This window comes from Neodiprion pinetum, chromosome 2 (genome assembly GCF_021155775.2).
Source record: "Neodiprion pinetum isolate iyNeoPine1 chromosome 2, iyNeoPine1.2, whole genome shotgun sequence".
In the NCBI taxonomy this organism is placed as follows: Eukaryota; Metazoa; Arthropoda; class Insecta; order Hymenoptera; family Diprionidae; genus Neodiprion; species Neodiprion pinetum.
The window spans coordinates 5,017,671-5,026,090 of NC_060233.1; positions in this window are offsets into that span (position 1 = coordinate 5,017,671).

Here is an 8,420-nt window from a genome sequence, read left to right on the forward strand (position 1 = left end):
TAATCTGGAAACTGGAGAAACAATCATCGACCGTGAAATATTCGATCAAATATCCAAAAGCTCCTTCATCGCGGAATCGCTAGTGCAGCAATTGCGTTTACAGCGACACCAGGCGACGATACCAATTATCAGCGCCAGAGCTCAACAATCGGCAGTGATTCGTGACATCGAGATATTACAATTGCAATATAAAATATGATGGAATAATAAAATTGGATAGAAGCGCTCGTCATCCACAACTCACATCGTTCCTACCATCGTTTCGACTGCTCGTCGACGACTGACATCGTCTTCGAAAACTCAGTTTCGATGAACCTGAAACTAGCAGCCAAAGTTAGCAGCCTAACGGGACAAACTTTTTGGAAAACACAACATACAATTCAGTTTTATCCTCATAATTGTATAATACGGTAATGCATGGTCTCGTTAGGGTTCCATACCTCGATTTTGGCGTGAGTCGTCAAGTCGTTTATGATGAAGGTAAGCAATAGCCACTTGCAAGTAACATCATTGTCGTCTAAACGTATGTGAACAACATCCTATTAGGAGCGAAGGACGTTCATTAAATTCGCGAAAAATGAGTGACCTCAATTAATTGCTCAAAGTGGGCAGCTTCCAACACTCAAAGTTGATTTCATTCCACCCGGAAGCTCTTGTTGATATTTCTCAAAACAAACAAGAAACCGCGATGTATCTAAATACTGATAACAGTCCATTTTACGGACTCACGGTACCGCGTGGAGACCATCCATCGATGGTTTTCCCTCAAGTTTATCAAACTTGAAGCAATTTCACGACAGTCATTGGACAAGCTACAGTAACGTTCGAACAATTCACGACTGTCCTAATGCAAGTAGAAGCAACGCGGAACTCTCGACTTGTTTGCCTAATCTCGGAGAATCCAAGAGATCCGAGTGCTTTGACTCCAGATTTCCTTGTCGGCTCGGCTCTAAACACAATCCTCGAGCCGTCTCTCGCAGACTTAGCGTTTCAACGTCTGTCGCATTAGCAACACTTGCGCTAAATGCTGAGACATTTTTGGAAACGCTGGGGCACGAAGTATCTCCAGTTCTACCAGAACCTCTGGAAATGGCAGTTGCAGCATTTATTGTGGCACAATGGCAGATGCGGATCCATTGTCCTCGTGAAGAACGAAAATCCACCTCCATTTATGTCGCCTCTCGTAAAATTTATAGAAGTGTATCCGGGAACCAACGGTCTTATTTGGGTTGTGACCGTTAAAACAAACTCTTCAGTGCTCACAAAACCGATTGTTAAATTGTGTGTACTCCCACTGGTCTCTCAAAAATAGTAACTCTAAGAATTCAATCGCGAATGGCGGGAGGCAAATTTTAATTTGGCGTGGTGAAGTCGTGACTGTTTGAGTTAAACTATCGTCTCGAACTCGTTATATTTTCATTTCATTCGCTAAAATCATATCTGTGTATAATCTATGTATTCACTCGATTTATCGAGCCAGTAATTGTACTGATCTCTCGCGTTACAGTTCCTATTGCTTTCTTAAACGAAGTTTGTCGAATTATTGTGTCAATAATTATCAGCTATCATTGATTACCGTCCCGCTGACTCACGCCAGTCATTTATCGCTGATTCGTAGTTCCCACGTCGATCCGCTATTATCAACTATCTCTCTAAACACACTTATATGTAACACATACACAAAATCTGAGCAATCATGTCGTCTATCAGGATAATATTTAATTACTATAAAGAATGCAAAACACATTAATGTAAATTTATCATGTTTTGATTATTCAGTGAAGTAACTCTCCATTACCTACAATCTATCCGCTATAACTTAATATGTATTCTATGAAGTAGAATGTATGAGTTAAATGTATGGGTACAATATTTATACCTGTATAGGTAGGGATATTCTGTAATGTGACTGAGTTTCGGCCCATGATCGCAAGATATAAATTTAAAATCTTCATCCCATATTATACGTAGATTCCTTAACATACGCTCACGGTAAAACAATAATAATATTAGTAGTGTTAATATATGCATCGGGTAAAGTATATGATAGATTATACATGTATAGAATATTTAAAAGTATGTAATAATGTAATATAGTTTTCCCCTTTCGCATGTACGTTAATTTGACATATCATAGTGACGACGTCTTTTTCCACAGTCATGTAGCCATAAGCTTTAATGGTAAACGATTGTAGCTAATTGTGGTTCTTAAAAAAAAAAAAAAAAATAATTCCGGTCATGTCATACCAGATACTGCAGAATAATGAACTGCCCGAATAAAGCTTCTAAGTTTAAACGCGGTACAAGAGTATTTATACGGTTAATTCTATTCAGTCTCAAATCAATTTTAAATCTTCTCATGGATTTGTCGTGTTGTAGGTACAGACAATCACATATTCACCTACGTTAGCGGTCAAGGGATAAATTTGAGCAGCTTTGCTGCGAAATACTTTCAAAGGCACACAATTCCGTCGCGCATATTGGCAACGTTATGTTTCCGCAGAATTGGCACTGAATTCACAGTTTTGTCATATACATATGCACACAAAATTTAACGGCCCAACATTTCCGTTAATCAGAGTTTACCAAGTTCATCAAGTCTTCTTCGAAGCGTTGACCGGGGTTAAAGTATCTTCTTGATATCTTCTAGTCATCTGTGAAATCAAATCTTCTAATATAATGGAAATATAAATGATCCAGTTACGGAATGGCACTATAAATTATTTCAAAAAGAAGAAAAGGATTCTAGAAGATCCGAAAGTTATTTCTGATTATAAAATCCTAACACAGACTTTTGTTCGCTTTATATTCTAAAATGGATGTTCATATGTAAAAGTGCTGTACATTTGGCTTCGATTAGGCCTCGCAATTGAAGTGTTCGGTGGTTGATCAAGGCTTTTTGTACAATTTTTACAAACCGAATAATATTCCACTTTCAGTCATAAATGATGGCATGTGTGCTAGCAGCGTGGGCTGAAATGTGCAAATGAAGAAACGAAGAGAAAAATTTGCCATTACATTTTGTATGAAGATCTTACAGAAACGTAGATGTTGTACCTGTATCTAAAATATATTACAACGCGCAGTGTTCATCATAGGAGGTTTCTCGCAATAAAAAACGGGCATACGAAGACTGTGAAACATATTAACTTGATCGTGACGGATTCGCACCACACGCCAAGCTGTTTCCGTATCACTACCGCTGCAATAAATTACAAACGAACATTAATTTACCCGCGCTTTAGACCATACTATTGTACCATATAAGAATCCGCAAAGCTTACACGCTTGAACCAATCTACAGAGTAACGTATTTAATAACGAAAAAGTTAGAATCGAAGCGGAACTGAATTTTGATTTTCATCGTTGCAATTCAGAAACGATTCGCAATAAATGGTTATTGCAAAAATGGTTACTAATTGAATTGCTTGAAACTGATTAGCCGGCTGTAAAACCTGTCGGCATTCGGTTACATGATCGAAAAAAATCGGTCATTTCTTTCGTCCACTAAAATGCTAATACGTTGACGGAAAAATGAGGTAGATTATGATTATCGACGAGTGACTATACATTCGTCGTTTGTGAGGAGAGTGGAAAATCCCCAGTAGACGCATTAGTGGTTTCGCTGCTACACCTAACGACATTTAAGGAAGCTAAGCCGAATATATTAAATATAATATGTATTACTAGTCGGTCGAAATGCAGATTTTGAGGCACTCGCATAAGCAGTAGCAACTGGCCAAACAACAGGCCAGCATAGCGCAGTCGTCATCAGTTGTACTTGCGTCAGCGTTCTTCTGTACTACGTAAACCGTCTGCGGCGGAGGCACCTGGTTCTGCTGGTAAGGATTCTGTACCGGATAGTACTGGCCGCCGGCACCTGACTGCGTCGGATAGATCATCCCCTGGTTATTCAGGGGTTCGTACCCCGCGGGCTGGTATCCCGACGTCGCTGACTTCGGTTCCGTCGTCAGGGGGTTCGTAAAGCCGATTTGTCCCCCAGTCGTCGTGATGGGCGTCGGCATCGGCATCGCGGCTACGGGATACGGCGCTTGGCTGGCGGGTCCAGGCGTGAACGTTGGCTGACTGGTGATCCCGGATACCGCTGGATAGGGTGAGCTGACCACGGGGGCTGTTGGGTACGGGGCCTTCGAGGGGACCTCGAAAGCGGGAGCTCCGTCGGTAGGGTAGGGTGCCGGACCGGTGGGATACGGAGCCTGACCATTGACGTTGGAAAAGGTGCCAGGGTGGTTATGCCAGGCTTGGGAATCCTGAGTCACGACTGAGCTGTAAGGCGGCGGTTCCATGCTGGGTACTCCCGGATTGTGCTGACCAAATTGGAGCAGGGAAGCCGAAGGATTCGTCTGGCTATCGTGGCCCGACGTGTCGCCTACGTGTCTCTGCTGGAAGCGGCGAAGGATAATTCGTGTTTGTAACGTCAGATGAAAGAGTCTTTCAAGATTCTGCCGGAGCTGTAATAATTTCGCTCACCTCTGTAGTCCTCAAGGCCTCTGTCTCTTTGCTGGACGCCATAGTGGTGCCGTTGAACCTTGACGGATCCATCATTGAATGCTGGGTGTGTGCAGGCGAATTATCTGCCACTGACGAGGGTGCAACAGGTGGTCAGGAAAATTGACAACCGATCAAGTTGCTTGGCTACGAGTTGTTAACTGAAAATATACGTTCATCAAAAACCGCAACGTTGAATCGAATGGATTGTTATGATGAATGGATTGAATTGAGTAACACGAAAGACGGAAGCCTACGTGAAATCTAAGTACGACCGACCGGCGCAAACGTACGAATGATATCGCATCTCGTATATGCTCCCGGAATACGAGATAAGTACGCGCGAAGCTCGAGCTGCTGTGGATAAAAGTCAAAGGGCTATGCGTCGGTGTCAACGTACTTATGTATGCATCGCTTATCTACACAAACAGTGTTGTTTTCCATCAAGAAGTCGAATAGGAAGGCAGAAAGAAGAGGACGGTGGGAGACGGAGTGAGGTAAAGAGACTGTAAAAGCGTAAAGGAAATTATCTAAATTCCCCACAAAATTTCTGTAAAGTGAGGTACAAATTTAGTTGATGATGCCAAGGTGTTGCAGTGCAAGATTTAATTGGTAAACCGAAGACAGAAGAAATTTACCAATGGCAAATTTCACATTCACTTCACCCTCACGACACGTTTTATCAATCGGCTACAGTTACACCTCGATTGGAATGTATTTCGGATCAACTTTTCACTAACTGCAAAGCGCCAGCGTTATCACGTCAACCTCTATCTCCGAGTTGGAAGGCTAACACGGAAAAAAATAAGAAAATATCAAACCACTATTATCGATGAAAGATAACGGACATTGTGCAGCACTAAAAAGAAACCACGGATTGTTCCTGTGAGAGTAATTAGGCCAGGCCTCACTAGCTCCGCGGTCGAGAAATTGCGTATCAACGCATATACACCACGTAATCGGGCACGCGCATGCGCCGAATAGTTATACTGTTATAACCACAGACTTCTGGCGCCCGAAAAGAGACGCCATTCCAAGCCGACTCCCTTGCCTATCTCTCCGCTTTCTTCCGCCCGCCTCACCGTTTGTCGAGTAAGTCGCGGTAGGTCGAGCTACGAGCGATCTTACAACTCGAGAATCGCGTTGTTTTCCCAAATTCCGCGTACATCCCACGCGCGGGATGTTCGGAATATCCACCACGTACCTTTCGGCCGGTTTGCTTTCTCGCCAAGGCATTCGGCGCGGATGTCCCGAGCCCGAAATGCACCGAACGACCACCTTCGCCACCGACAAAAATAACACTACGCCTCTTCCTAGGCCGAACGCGCGCTGCAGACTTACGATAAATGCCTTCCTAGACCGACTGCACGGCCCGCATAAAGAGTAGGGGAAATGGGACGCTCGTTTCGTCGATCGCAGTGCCGAAGCCGCCGAGGGCACCGAAGGCATTTACGTTTTTCCTGCTGCTTTTCGGGGGGAAGGGACTTGTTTTCATCCACCGAGGAGTGAGTCACCCACTGTATTACGGCCCTGCGCTTATGCCTACCGTCGGGCATCCCGGAATCCGAGAAAAGTATACTTTTCCCAAGTTTGTTCGTCCAGCGTGTTATTCCGAAAAAGTCTTCACGATCGTCGTTAATCAAAATGCTGCAGCCTTCAATGATGTCACGTTTTCGATGCCCAGTGCCACGAGATATTAATGACATTAATATTGTAATCAAATTGATGCTACTGAAGAGTATTTGATACATTTTAAACATTCACATCTTAAATTAATACAATAAATATCTTTACCTACCGTTATAAATAGTCAACATAGTATTTGTAGCTGTGGTGTACTTTGTCTGTGCAATAATATTTCATACCATTTTGTCGAATATTCGTTACTCAGCTTTTCGATAACGAGCCGAAAAATATTTGTAGTCCGGTAAACGACTCTCAGATAATTGCAAGGCCGGTTATACATTGCAGTGGAATAAAACTCGTCAATTATAACGATGACTTTACTTTGGGATAGAGCGTTCTCGAATTTTCTAACACATGTGAGATAAGCTTTCCCTCTATTTTTAAATGTCGTTCGATAATTAGAAACAGAAAAATCTGCAGCTATTCTCCAACGCCCGGTAGACGTAGATATGTCGGAAGATGGCTGGCTTTCAAATTCATATTATGCAAAGCCAATTTTTTTCATACTCTGTAAAATACGTAAATTTAAATTCGTAAAGTTTTTCTTTAGGTCAGGGCTTTTGAGAAGGGCCCCGAAGAAGGGTGCTCCGTCGGTAGGGTAGGGCGCCGGGATGGTGAAATACAGGGGCTGACTATTGCTGCCAAAAAACGAGCTGGGGTGATTTTTCCAAGCTTGGGTATCCTCGACTACGACCGACAAGCTGTAAGTCCATGTTCGGATTATACGAAATAGTAGAGAGAAGGTGAACCAAAGAGTTCAACTTGTATGAAGAAATCCAGAAATATAAAATGGGGCTCAATTCATGACGAGGACAGATGAATTTCGTTGAATGGAATTTAAAAAAAAATAAGAATCTATACTTGTACTGTCTGACTCGAACCTAAAACTAATACTACCAGAGATTTGGCCAGAATACAAGAGGATTACGTTGGAGTGAATTACACGAGGTAATGTCAAGTTTCAAAAAATCGTCAACTTTCAACAAATCGGAGCATTTAAGTTCCTAAGCTTATTATCTTGAAGTGCTTGTCGTTAAATACCACAGCAAACAGTCCCTGCACGAAAATAAGTGTTTCCGAGTTTTACGATCAACGTTCTATATGTAATGTAAAGAACGGAATTCCAGTACTGGATTTAAGGTTTGGAAACAGCGAGGTGTGAGTTTCGAATCATGATACTCTATACCTTTAAATTCAGAATTTACTGAAATGCCGTTATCTGAGTGCATAAGTTCAGTTACTACAACGAAAATACAGACTAGGTTGGGTAATGATAATAAACTAAATAGCATGAAAACATTGTGGATTATCTACTGTTATCGAAATAAACAAACGTAAATTGAAGGGGGCGGTCACTCTGTTGGGACTGGATAAGTCTGATTACTGATGCTTCGTCGATGACTAATACATCGTGCAGCTCGACAGGTCATCGCCCTTGATTACCGTCATTATAAGCACTCAGCTCGAGTGACAGTTGTCTCACACAATTCGTGTATTCTGTTGGGTGTCAAGTGTAGAAACGGAAATCCTTGGAACAATGAGTTACTCAATTCATTTTTGTGATCCGACTTTTATATATCGTTTTACTAGGACAGCTTATGTAATCAATCTTGACATCAAATGTCGCTAATCAATTTATTACTTTAATAACTCAAATAAAATACACTTCAATAGCTGACCAATAATCCTGTACACTATTTATGAAATTATTTTTACTTTCATATCAATTCATATGTTCTAAGGAATTCGTTACTAAAATATTTTTCTTTACAGTATTTTTAAATCCCTTCATTAACGCTAATCTGTCTTTGTAACAAAAATCCCGGAAAATAGTGTCAGCGCAAATTTTAGCTCCTTATTTTGTTGTACCAACCTAATGAAATATTATGGTAACTTTTAGTATTTCCTCTGGTTACATAGCAATCGATGCAGTGAATTTTACTATTCACTACTTGTATCAGATGAAACAATGCGACAATGTGAAACAGTGAGTTGGATGAAAATATGCGATTCCGGTGGATAATCTTCACCTCATTGTATTCGGAAGAAGAAAAGTCATATTTGAGAGAGAAAAAAAGTGTAACAAGTTGTTGAATGGTATAAAGTCCTTCAAAATTTGTGATAACTGATAAGTGAAAATCAATAAAAGTACACACATGTCTAATTGGGATATAATTTCACGCTGATAAAAATTAACACGAAAGACCACTTTTGACGTGCCCGTG